Genomic DNA, 13,326 nt, shown 5'->3' with positions numbered 1-13,326 from the left:
ATTCTACTCCACCACTGCACACACATGTAGCCTAGGACTGCTGTGGTTCTTGTTAATTGGTTGTGTTTACCTTGCATTCCACTTCCTGAAACATCTTCCATCAATCATCTCAGATCCAACTGCCTGACAGCGTGCAAAGATAGTATGATGGTCATCATCATCAGGTGTGGCACGTATACGTGTTGTCCAACAGACCAACAGAAACTCAGTCTGTAGTGAGTGACTACGATTAAGTAAGTCAAGACTGCACCTGCAGTAGTAGGAGTACAATTGGTTAATATATATTATTAAACAACATGGAAAAATTGACTATCACTTGAGTCACAACACAAGTACTTGGTTATTAATTATTAAACTACCAGTATAGTTCTACTTCATGCACATTTGCTCAGAGTCAGCAAGCATCCAATGCAATGCATGGCATCATTCAGTTCATATACCTGTCTTGCTCTTCTCTTTGGCTGTCAGATCACAGCAGAGCCTTCTGAAAGTGATGACGAGTCACGAGTTTTCACAGTGATGAGTTTCAGATTAGAAACAAAACAGAAGATGGCTATAGTCATGTATGTTTCTCTTATTATGGATGGACTGTTAGAGACTACATTATTGTACTATTCTCCATCTCCATCCAATGTATGGCAAGATGGAAATGTATTTAGGGCGAGTCAGGAAGATGGAGCAGGACTCTGAGGAGTGGGATGGACAGTCAAATGCACAGATGTGCAACTCCAATAGGTAAATAAAATGAGACAGTGGTGATGGATTTGTTGTGGTTTGATTTGAACCAGAAAGACAGATATACACACAAATAAAGGAAGGGAGAAAGTAACAATGTGAAAGCCTAGTTGTCAGGGAAGAGGAGCTCGTCCTAAAATCCTGGTGGTTTGGACAGAAGTAGGTCATGTAACCCACTAGTTATGTCTTCGGACTCGCTCTCCTGTTCCTGCTGTGATTCACGCATTTTGTAGTCTGGTGGTATGAAGTGTTGATTCATTTTGATCATCGTTAACCTCTCCACACTTTTGGGCGAGAGACTGGTCCTTTTCACAGTTACAATGGCACCAGCAGCACTGAAAACACGCTCAGAAGAGACACTTGTGACAGGGCAAGCCCGATACTTTATCACCAGCCTGCTGAGCACTGGCCATTGGCTTCTTTTCCTATACCAATACACCAATGGGTGCCCCATGAACACCTCTGTTTTGTCATCCAGATAGGCCTGGACCATCCGCTCAATGTTCAGTGGTGCTCCGATTTGCTTGGCCTCTTCTGGCTTTGCGACAGTAACGGACTTACTCATCCCTTTCTGTAGAAACCAAGCAGCTATTTTTTTAGTTGTGTCTGATGAATCAGATCCCGTTGGTGCTGTTGTTATTAGTAGTGTTGGTGATTGCTGGGAAGCAAACACACTGCTCTCATGCTCTGAAGAAGAACTTGACTCTGGAGGATGCCCTGTAGTACTTGCACTGTCCTGGGCTGGCATTGGCAGGCCTCTAATTAAGAGCTGTTCGTTTTCTAAATCAGTGGCTTCCTCAGCTATTAAAGTTTTGTACTTGGCAACATTCCCTTCTGAAAAAGGAATTACTGCGTTACTATTCAGAAATAATTTGCACCGTGGATCCAAAATTGTGGCAGTAATGTAATGTTGATGTGACACAATCGTATTTCGAATCCTTGTATTATCAGATAAGCGTGCGGCTAAGGCTTCTGCCAAATAACATGCATCAAGTTTTTCATCCACACCTTCGTTTGTTTCAGACACCTCCTTCAGCTCTTGCTCTAGCATGTATAACAATGGGATAGTTTGGCCCATAGTTCAGTCCTCTTTGCTGACTGCACATGTGAAGACCTCAAAAGGAAGTAGCATCTCTGTCAGGCATTTAATGAGGTCCCATTGCCACATCTCAACGGTCATGGCCTTAACAGTAGGATCCCCTAATCTTCTTGTCATGACATAAGCATTAAGTGGTATGTATTGCTCAAACAGACGATCAAGCATGTAATAAGTTGAGTTCCAACGTGTTGGGACCTCCTGGATGAGTGCTTTGACTGGCATTTTATGCTCACGTTGAATGACCCGTAGCTGCTTCTGGGCTTTAAAAGAATGGTTGAAATGCATGCATATTCTTCTGCAGGTGGTCAGTAAGTTGCTGACTTTGCTTTCCATTTTTCAGAAAGTCTTGCACAACAATGTTAATGCAGTGTGCCAAACACGGGACCCTGAAATAGCCACCATCTTTCATGGCCTTCACTACATTACTGCCATTGTTGGTGGCAACAAAACCAATCTTAAGGCCTCTTGGTCACAGCCATTCAAAGACCTTGCTGTTAAACTCAGACAAAATGTTTGCAGCAGTATGAGATTTCTCCATAGCAAACATGGCTACAGTTGCATGTCTGCGAGTCTCATTAAAAACCTCAACAGCGTCATCGCCTGCAGTTAGCTTGTCTCTAACACCTGAGAAAGAGATCCAGTGTGCAGTGATGCACATGTAATCGGTGGTTGGCAACTGCTCCACATGTCTGTTGTCAGATGGATACTATGAACAGCACTCTGATGTAAGGCTTTTCCAATCAAATCCAGCACGTCGTGGTGTAGTGCTAGAACAGCAACTCTGGCAAAATAGTACCGTCTGGGAATGTTCCATTTTGGGCAGATGGTTGTCACAAATTCCAGAAAACCCACCCCTTCAACAAAAGAAAAAGGGAGAAGGTCCAGTGCTAACATTTTAGCAACCTTAGCATTGTACAAACATGCTATTGAGTGGTTGCGCTCGTACTCTTCCTCCTGCCTAAACATGCTAAGAATGATACGCTGCTTGGTATTTCTTTCGGTTATGCTCGACACAGCACTTTGCATCGCAGACTTCGCAGCAGTAGTCCTTGGTGTCTCCGGCTGACTATTACTCTGGTGCCACTGAGATGTTGCTGATGCGGAGGATGTAGGCTGTACCACTGCAGTGCTGGCGACAGGGGTACTTTGTGTACCACTACCAGATAAAATGTCTCCCTCTTCTTCTTCCTGTTCGACCATGAGTGGACCTAGTACTAGTTTATCCCCACCAACATCAATGGTTCCAGTTTTTATGCTACACAGGTGGTCCTCCCACCTGATTAAGTGGTGTTTTTCAAATGGGTCAATTGGCCTCCAGTACCATAGTTTGTACCAAGCCTACCACGACTAACAGAGACATGACAAATGGAGCATATAGCAATGTTGTCCTCATGTGCGCTAACCGTAAAGAAGTCCCACACTGGGGAGCTTAACTTTTGTCTCCTGCTAGAGGTGCCACTTCCAATGCCGGATGAACTGAAGGGTGTGTGTTGAATTTCACTATGTGGCAGCGCAGTAGTAGTACCACTACCTACTTCTGCTGAGGTGGTGCTTGTGCTGAATGTAGGACGCTGCCGGCCCTTTGCTAATGTAAAAATGGAAGCTGGAGGTTGTTTTGGTGTTGCCTGTGTTGGAGGTATGCGTGCTACATCCCTAGTCTCAGCCATTCGGGATAGGGTGAAAATGTTGGTCTCCATGTCCTTGGGGCCAGGAGTTATGCTTGTGATGACTGGGTCTGACTCATCATCATCATTATCCTGCTGATCTACATCGACCTCCATAAGTGTAAGGCTTGCTGGAACCTTCCTTTTCCCTAGCCTGGTCTTGGGATGTCTCTCCCTCTCATGCTCAGATTGTTGTGGCTCCCAATTGAGATCTAGATCATCAGAAGGGATGCTTGGCGAAGAACTCGATGGACTAACTCTCCTTTTCCTTGGTGGGGATTTGGAAGACAATAGATCTCCTGCAGGAGTGGCTTCCTCTTCTTCTTGCTCAGCATGAGGCTTAATTTCTTGAACTGCCCCGACTTCGGGAGGAACAACAACTACTATTGCGGGCAGAGGTTGTGGTTGTTGTTCTTGAACAACTACTATTGCGGGCGGTGGTAGTTGTTGTTGAACAACTACTATTGCGGGTGGTGGTTGTGGTTGTTGTTGTTGAACATCTACTATTGCGGGCGGTGGTTGTGGTTGTTGAACATATACTATTGTGGGCGGTGGTTGCTGTTCACCACTTTTCTGCTGTGCTCCCTCTTGCGTTGATTGTGTACTACTTTGAGATAGCGATAAGTATAGGTCAGGCTCAGTATCACTGCTTTCCACCATTAGGCTGGCTACCTCTTCCACACTCATCTGCTTGGGCCTGGCTGGGTGGCTTGACCCCACTGATGCGGAGGTGCTGGCCCCAGCTTGCACCCCGGACACCGCTGCTGCATGCGTACTTTTTTTTCTCCCAAAAAAGCTTTTGGGGTCAACACCAGACTTAAGTGTCACTTCCTTCTTCTGTTCTTCCTTCTTCTCCGCAGCAACTTTCTTGGTCTTGGAGGACCTGGTACCTGCTTTCTTTGGGCCCATTTTCTTCAGATGTCAGCAGCAGCACTCAGTTGCACAAGTTGCAGAGATGTCTGGTCAGGTAAGTCACACCACACGTGGCGTAGAACAGAAGGACGCCCGTCCTCAGTCTTTTGTGCACCCACAAGCAAAGAAGGCAGAAGAACATCAGTCAAATGTGGAGTTTTTTTAGCTTTAATTTTAATTACTAGTATTAGTACACTCAGTAAGAGGAAGAAGAATAGCAAAGACCTAAAATACAAATGTAGTGGAAGTGGAACTTGTTTATCCTTAATTTGTGCATCATGTCGGATGGATGCAGCATCAGTGACCTGCAGCAGATAGCAAATGCAATGGGGATGTAACCAACAGTAAGCCAACAGGAACAATGGAAAGACACGCAGGCCTATGTGTAAAAAACGAAACAGAACACTACTACTACCACCACCACAGTTCCCAGCAACATGGGCACTCATCACAGGCACATGGGTCAAGCCCAGAAAACAATAAACTCAAGCAGGCCTATATATCCCTATATGGCCAGAAAAAGGAGGATGCCTGTTACACATCACAGGTTAATGCAAAAGATAAAATCCCCATGGCTAAAAGGTTGGAAAGTTACACAACAACAACACATACAAAGGCATTTGTTAACACTCACCCAAAAAGTTACCTACATCCCAAACACCACATTTGGAAATTCAATCCAATGCCATCCATGCCCTAAATGAGGTTAAATTGAACAGACAAAATGGAAACAGCTACATCAAGCACCCCCGCTGACCACCTCTGGGACTCTAGGCCTACTGGCAGAATAGACCACAAGTTTGGAGGCCTATGGCAAAAGCTCGCAGGAAGGTCACCCAAAATGGCCGCCACCACATGGACAGGTGCTCAAAAAAAAAAAAAAAAAAAAAAAGAATCAAAATAAGAAAGGAATAAAAAACAGACAAAGCAGGCCTATGGGAAAAGCACAATGCCTGGCTTCACCAGATGGCCACCACCCACATGGTCAGCCCACCAACAAGAAAGTACATACAATATAAACGCAAGCAGGTCTATATATCCCTATATGGCCAGAAAAAGGAGGATGCCTGTTACATATCACAGTTTAATGCAAAAAATAAAATCCCCATGGGTAAAAGGTTGAAAGATACACAACAACAACACATACAAAGGCATTTATTAACACACACCCAAAAAGTTACCTACACCACAAACACCACATTTGGAAATTCAATCCAATGCCATCCATGCCCTAAATGATGTTAAATTGAACAGACAAAATGGAAACAGCTACATCAAGCACACCCCCTGACTACCTCTGGGACTCTAGGCCTACTGGCAGAATAGACCACAAGTTTGGGGGCCTATGGCAAAAGCACGAAGGAAGGTCACATAAAATGGCCACCACCACATGGCCTGGCCACCCACAACAACATGAAAAGAAAGAGTAGACAGACAATACATGCCTATGGCAAAAGGACAATGCTTGGCTTAAAAAAATGGCTGCACCGCCACCCACATGGTCAGCCCACCCACAAACAAATTACATAGAGGACAGAAACAGGAAGTGGTCCATGCCCTCAAAACTGGGAACGTCATACATTCCCAAAAACTACAACCAAATGACAACATGAGGAGTTTTTTAGCAAAATGAACAGAATCAACATTTTCGAGAAAGTTTTCTGCAACTCGAGACATATTGCTCACGAGATTGCAAATTCGGCGTGTTCGGCAGCGCAAATTGTACAAAACATCGTTATCGCGTGCCCGAGCATGCAAATTGAGCGCACGAAGAAGACAAAAACTGTAAGGTCGCGTTGTCGCACTATGCAAAGTTACCAAAACTACGCGAGCTGAATTCCTAGGGTTACCTACTGGCAGAAAGTGCCATATTATTTAACACACACCCAAAACCTGAAATTCCGCACCAAAAATCACATTTTTAAAATCAATCCAAAGCCATCCATGCCATACATGATGTACAAATTAAAGAGACACCACAAAAACAGTTGATTAACTTTCATGCACCTATGATGAATCCAGTAGTACCTCTGGGCTACTGGCAGAGTAGGCCACAAGGTTGGAGGCCTATGGCAAAAGCACAGTGGCTGGAAACACAAAATGGCCGCCACCACATTGCCAGGCCACCCACAGAAAGTAAATACAATGAACTCAAGCAGGCCTACACTAACTACATGAAATACTAGGGTTACCTATTGGCTGCAAAAAAAGATAAAATGTAATTACACACAAAAACTGAAATTCCACTACAACAGAGTTTGCAATTGAATCCAATGCCATCCATGATGTTTAAAAACTTGAAATTTAACAGACACCACAGAAACATGGTTGGTCCCATGGGTACCTCTATACGGATGAAATTTCAAAGAAATACAAGTTTGCCCCTCATGAAAGGACAGTCCTCCCTCAATAATAATTTTTAAGAAGGATTAAAAAGCCCAGAAAACTGTAGTTAAAAAAAGCCCAAATCAAACAAACAAGTATACATTATTACTCCAACTTACTTGAAAAAGAGAATTTCAAATCCAAAAGTCCTCAATAAATTCAATAAAAGGCTATGATGCAGCAGACATACACAAAAGTGATCCTTCCAGCTCCAGTCCAAATCCAAATGAAAGTGAACAGCACATGGACAAAGCACTGGGAGGAGCCTGGTGGACAGGAACAGGAAGTTGGAGACTCAGGGGCACTTCCTCCTTACTCTTGAAAAAAAGAGTAGAAACAAAAAGAGGACACCTTGCACAAAAAAATACAGCCAAATGACAATCTGAGTGATTTTCCTGAGCAAAATTATAATTTTTGATAAAGTTTTATCATGCTCGAGAGATATTCTGTGCCAGATTGCAGTTTCTGCGTATTCAGAAACGCATTCTTACCAACATGGCTCCTCAAGGAAGATCGCGCGTCCTAATGACGTGATCGCGCGTCCGAATGACGTGATCGCGTTCGCACAGACGCGCGGGATTGTGCGGCTGGATTTCCAAACATCGTGGCGCACGTGACCGGGAGAGAAAATCGAGAAGGCGAACGCAGAACCAAGGTAAGTCATTACCGCGCACGCAAGAACGCTATTGAGCGTGCCAGGAAGAAAAACTACTACGCTACGCTGTAGATTGCGAAGTAGTCGACAACTTCGAACTCACCGCGAATCGCGCAGTTGTCGCTACTTCGCAGACTCCGCAAACGGAGCATTGTACATCGCCCAGGGTTATTCATAATAACCAAGCACCCGCCTTTATAAATTCCTCTTGTAGTGGCCTCCTACACTTTAAGATGGCGCGCAAACATCCCTGACTGGGTGGCCCCTTTTCACAATGCCGTCCACCTCGCAGGACATTTTCTGATGTATATATTTTCTATCCCGCAACAGTGTGCTGAAATACAGAATGCCGCTCCAGGCGCCCTTGAGGAGGCACACATGTAACCGTAATTAGGTAAGTGGTTACTCCTCCGGCCCATCCACAAAGTTTGCGACCATTGCTAATATTTTCATGACTTATGTGTAATGTGTTGGTCACGTCTTCCCACCTTTATTTGTTTTATCATCACATTAAGAGTTTTTCCATGGTGTAAAGCATGCCGAGTGATTATAGAAGTGTATTATTTATGCAAATGTCATCCAGCCATTATCGTTTGCATTGCATTTGACGCCTTGCTCTTCCCTTGTTCTAATAGGTCAACCTTGAAAGCTTCAAAAAGTTAAGCCTAATCAGGTTTTATGGTGCATTATCAGAAACAGCCTACAGCTTGGATCACGTGTTCAACTCCAATGGTTCCAAGCATTGCAAAGATGAAATGTATCTTTCCTTGGACCTGAAGAATTGCCTGGATCATTTATTGACATATTTAGGCAAGAAACATGTCAACCGCTTGATAGTAATAAGCCACCAGAGATCATTGCCTCTATTGGTGGCGCACACATTTTTCAATCAGGACAGGTGGACTCACTGAATATTATTTACCTTTGAGATTTTCCTGATCCTTTTTAAGTCACTAGTACTTACTAACCCAAACACTCACTTGTTACACATCTACACCTAGGGCCCTACACAGGCACTTCACATACAGCTTTGGAAAAAGATCTCCGCCGAAGTGCCCCTTAGAGGGTGCCCGTTGAGCATTGTAGCGCTGGCTCGACAAGGAGCAAAGCCCTATTATGAAGCATGACACTTGTTAGAGAGTGTGAGGGCTCCTAGTTCAACCCTTCAGATTCCACATAGAACTCTAAGCACACTCCTGTTATTTTTCCCCATAGGAACTGCATACCCATTCACATTCCAGCTGTTTTGTTTACACCTTTTTGTTTAACAAGGTGGGAGATGGGACGTGTGTTGGTTCTCTACACGCTCCCTAACTGTTATTGCAGAGTAGTTGAATTGCATACTTATCTCAACAGATTGAGCTGCTCTTGATTGCTACCCTGCTTACACCCCACTCAGATGATTTGGTGTAATGCCCCCTAGGAGACTTGGTGGGGGCTTTACATACATGCATAATTGTTCCCTGCCCTCTGCCCGAAGATTTTATTGGCAATTTCGCCCAACTGCCTTTCGCTGCCAAGTTATTATTATAGTTGTTGACTGTTACTTTTGTTTTTCTGTGCAGAACTCATTACAATGGGTTGACCTGTGTGTCATACATGAAGATGTATACCAAGCAATGACGCTTGGGAGCCAAGCAAATGGGTAAACATTGAAGTCGCTGTGATATCCTGTACTAACTACCTGATATATACGGTAACATGTGATTCTTTTTTCATTCTTCCGTGACATGGTGGGACATGTAATGACATCTCCTGCCCCCTCACTGAATATAAAAAGTGCACTTAGGTGCCTCCAATCACCACCACTTTGGTGGGTCCGGGCTCAGGGGATCTTTCTAGGCGCCATTTTGGGTTGGGATACTTCATCCTGCGGCGGCCGCCATCTTAGAGCGGACTTCGCGCGCGCAGGGTGACGTGAGAGCCTATTTAAGGCGGTCTTCTGTGTGGCAGGACTCTTGATTATCTACCACCTAGCTTAACTCGCGCTGCACTAGCGCTGCGTTTTAAAACTTTGTTGTATTTTATTTGGGCTTGTGTTTCATTCTGGGACTTACCCTTGTTTTTAATTGTGGCTTCGAGTAGCTTCAGCGTTCGCCTCCTGCCCCCTCACTGCATATAAAAAGTGCACTTAGGTGCCTCCAATCACCACCACTTTGGTGGGTCCGGGCTCAGGGGATCTTTCTAGGCGCCATTTTGGGTTGGGATACTTCATCCTGCGGCGGCTGCCATTTTAGAGCGGACTTCGTGCGCGCAGGGTGACGTGAGAGCCTATTTAAAGTCGCTCTCATACGCGCAGCGTGACGCGCAGGTTGACGCCCTCGCTGTGCCTGAGTCGTGCCAGCGTCCTGCCCGTCAGCGTCCCGGCGGCGTCGGGGCGGCAGAGGACCTTGACCGGCACTACTCTGGCTGCGATGATCTGCTATTCTTCTGCGTCACTGCGGGACTTGCGGGGCCATTCTAGTTCTTGCCGCTCCGTTTTTCCGGGGCGGTTTAGGGGCAAACGCTGCTGCCCGTCCTGCGGCTGGAGGCCTGCCTTGTCTTGTGCTACAGTGTCACGCCAGGTAATTGCTGATGCGAGGCATCTTTGTATGCTGCTGAACACAAGGTCGGTAGGTCGTCATGCCCTGCATATTCATGACCTTTTGGTCAGGGAAAATCCTCTGTGCCTGCTACTGACGGAAACCTGGCTCGGAGAGGCTTCCCACCCGGACGTCTTCTCCGCCATTCCGCCGGAATATAACATCTTCCGGCAGGACAGAGCGAAGGGTAGGGGAGGGGGAGTAGCCGTGGTGGTGAAAAAGAGCGTCTCCTGCTCAGTACTTCCCTTGAACCCTATTGGGAATGCCGAGTCGCTTGCCTTCACGATCATATTGTCCCCGGGTCAGGCCCTGAAGGGGTTGTTGGTCTATAGACCTCCAGGTCCTGTGGGTTCCTTCTTAGAGGATCTACAGACAGTTGTCTCCGAGTTGGCGCTATCCACTCAGCACTGCATTGTGGCCGGCGACTTCAATTTCCATCTGGATGTGGCGGATGACCCTGATGCGGCCAAATTGATGGATGTTACATCTCCGCTTGGTCTTATTCCTTGCGTATCAGGGCCAACACATGAGAAGGGGCATACCCTGGATCAGGTGTTTTCATCTGTTCCGCTTATGGAGGTTGCTACCCTGCAGATGCTCTGGACCGATCACTGGTTGATCAGCTTTTTGGTGCTGGAATGCGCGCGTCCGGATTACAGAGCGCCTACCTTGCTTAAACCGGCCTCGAGAGCGCTTCATAGAGTAACTCCTAACTTGCTCGAGCAGGCGCTGCTGGAGCACCCCTGTCTTCTCTCGGGTGATCTGGATAGTGACACGGAGACTCTGCAGCGTTGGCTTACCGATCGGTTGGAAGATCTCGCTCCCAAGGTTGTCCCCCGGTCCACGGTGGCTCGGCATTCTGCCCCGTGGTTTACGGAGGCGCTCCGTGTGGCTCGTAGGCAGTGCAAGGTGGCCGAGAGGGCCTGGCGCCTTGTGTACGATGGGGAGGCTAAACTTGCCTACAAGGCGGTGTTGAAGGCTTACCATCGGGACATTCTCGGTGCCAAGAGGGTTTATCTGGCTAGGAGGATAGAGGCATCTGCGAACTCCTGTAAGGAGATCTTTAATATTGTGAAGGAGTTTACGATCCCCAGCTCCCATCCGCCCCCTCCAGCTTCGGCGGATGCTTGGGCATGCGATCTCGCTGGTTTCTTCACAAATAAGATCAAGGCCATTCAGGCCACCTTCGTGGAGGAACCGGATGGAGGGAGTGGTGCGAGGCTGGACATTGGACTGCCGCAGACTTCGGTGGCAGTGCTGTCCGACTTCCCTACTGTTTCCAGCGAGGCCTCTTTTACGTTGTTGGCCAACCTCAAATCTGGCTCGCCACTTGACCCCTGCCCTGCCAAATTTTTGGCCGGGATGGCGGCAGTGGTGAACCCTTTGGTCAACCCTATCCTTAATGCCTCCCTGAGGGAGGGACGGGTCCCTAGCTCTTGGAAAAGAGCGATGGTGATCCCCCTCCTAAAAAAACCGGGCCTTGACACCGAAGTCCTGGCGAACTACAGGCCTATCTCGCTGTTACCAGCACTAGCGAAGCTTACGGAAAAACATGCTCACGGCGCTCTCTCTAGTTTTTTGGAAGCCAATAATATGCTCCATCCATCTCAATCGGGCTTCCGACCTAATTTTAGTACGGAAACAGCTTTGATAGAGGTGACTGAGATCATCAGGGAGACTCTGGATGCCGGCGGCAGGGCCATGCTGGTCATGTTAGATCTCTCGGCGGCTTTCGACACCGTCCCCCACAAGGCGCTTCTAACTAGGCTTTATGACATCGGCCTGAGGGGGACGGTGCTGAGGTGGTTTACTTCTTTCCTGGAAGGCCGCCGCCAGACGGTCTGGGTTTCCCAGAGCTCCGCCGAGATGCCGCCATTGGGAGTTGGGGTTCCACAGGGTTCTGTGTTGAGCCCCACATTATTTAACATCTTTATGTCCCCTCTGGCGGCCTTGGTGGAGGCGTATGGGGCCCAGATCGTCTCCTATGCCGACGACACGCAACTCCTCTTCACATGCGGGAAAGATCAAGAGTTCGTGGGAGAGAGAATCCGGGACTGCCTTGCGCTGGTCTTCGACTGGTTCCAGCGGAACGGTCTGAGGGCCAACTCAGGCAAGTCCGAGATTTTATTTTTTGGTTGCGTTGCTGATCCGGAGTGGCAGCATTGGTGGCCGTCCGACATGAGTCCTCCTGCACAGTCCTCAGTGGTGGCCAAAAATTTGGGCGTCAAGCTAGACAATCAGCTGTCGCTCCGAACTCACATCCTTGGCCTGGCCGGCACCTGCTACGGATTACTGAAAATGCTCCGCAAATTTTTGCCTTTGTTATCTGAGGAGCACAGGAGGATTACAGTGCAGGCTCTGGTCGGTTCGAGGCTAGATTATGCCAATGCTCTTTTTCTCGGCCTTCCTGATTACCTGGTCCAGCGCCTTCAGGTGGTGCAGAACTCTGCTGCCCGGGCGATCTTTGGCCTAGGGAGACGAGCTCGAGCGTCCGGGTTGCTCCAGTCGCTTCATTGGCTCCCCATTAGGAAGAGGATCCAGTTTAAATCCTTGACCCTGATGCATAAAGCTCTGCATGGTTCAGGAGCGGGATATCTGCAGCGGAGACTGACTTTTTATCGTCCAGCTCGTTCCCTCCGCTCGGAAGCTCTTTGCAGAGCGGTGGTTCCACGGGTGAGGAAGGCCCGCGCGGGAGGGCGGTCTTTTGGTTGCAGAGCCCCCCAGCTTTGGAATCTGCTTCCATTTTCTCTTCGGAGTACTGCTAATTTGCTCCAGTTTAGGAGGGGCCTGAAGACCTGGCTTTTTAACTCCTAGTCTGTTTTACTGCCCATTGTTTTTGTTTTGTTCTGTTGTCTGTTTTTAGCTGTGTTGTGTTATTTCAATATGAGTTGAGGGTGGAAAGCGTCGGGACACTCCCTGTGAGTAGCTGTACGCTATACAAAAGCTCAATAACATAACATAACACAACAATGTGATGCTTGTGCAATATTGAATAAAAGACAAGGTAAAAAAAACACAAGGGGGAAACATAGTGTCTTGAGACTATGGGGCATATTTACAATTACTGGCGCATCCCTGCAAATTAGCAGGGATGCGCCAGTAATTGTGCGCCATGCCTCCGCCACCCATGATGCGCCGCATTTACAATGCGGCACACCATGGGACACAAACGGCACAGATGCGTCCCGCATCTGTGCCGTAAAGATATCGCATTGCTGGAGTTGCGTTGCATGCACGACGCAGCTCTAGCAATGGTCTGGGGCGCCCATTCTACTAATGCTGCGTCAAGCCTTA

The 13,326-nt window shown here is 47.4% G+C and overlaps 1 pseudogene; it reads right to left on the bottom strand.

Annotated features, from left to right (window-relative positions):
* Positions 1-841: 841 nt before the first annotated feature.
* Positions 842-2,137, bottom strand: LOC147724009 (zinc finger BED domain-containing protein 4-like; annotated as a pseudogene).
* Positions 2,138-13,326: the final 11,189 nt, after the last annotated feature.

This window comes from Lissotriton vulgaris, chromosome 4_1 (assembly GCF_964263255.1).
Source record: "Lissotriton vulgaris chromosome 4_1, aLisVul1.2, whole genome shotgun sequence".
Lineage (NCBI taxonomy): Eukaryota > Metazoa > Chordata > Amphibia > Caudata > Salamandridae > Lissotriton > Lissotriton vulgaris.
The sequence above is the reverse complement of the archived record's forward strand: the minus strand, read 5'-3'. Positions and strand labels throughout refer to the sequence as shown.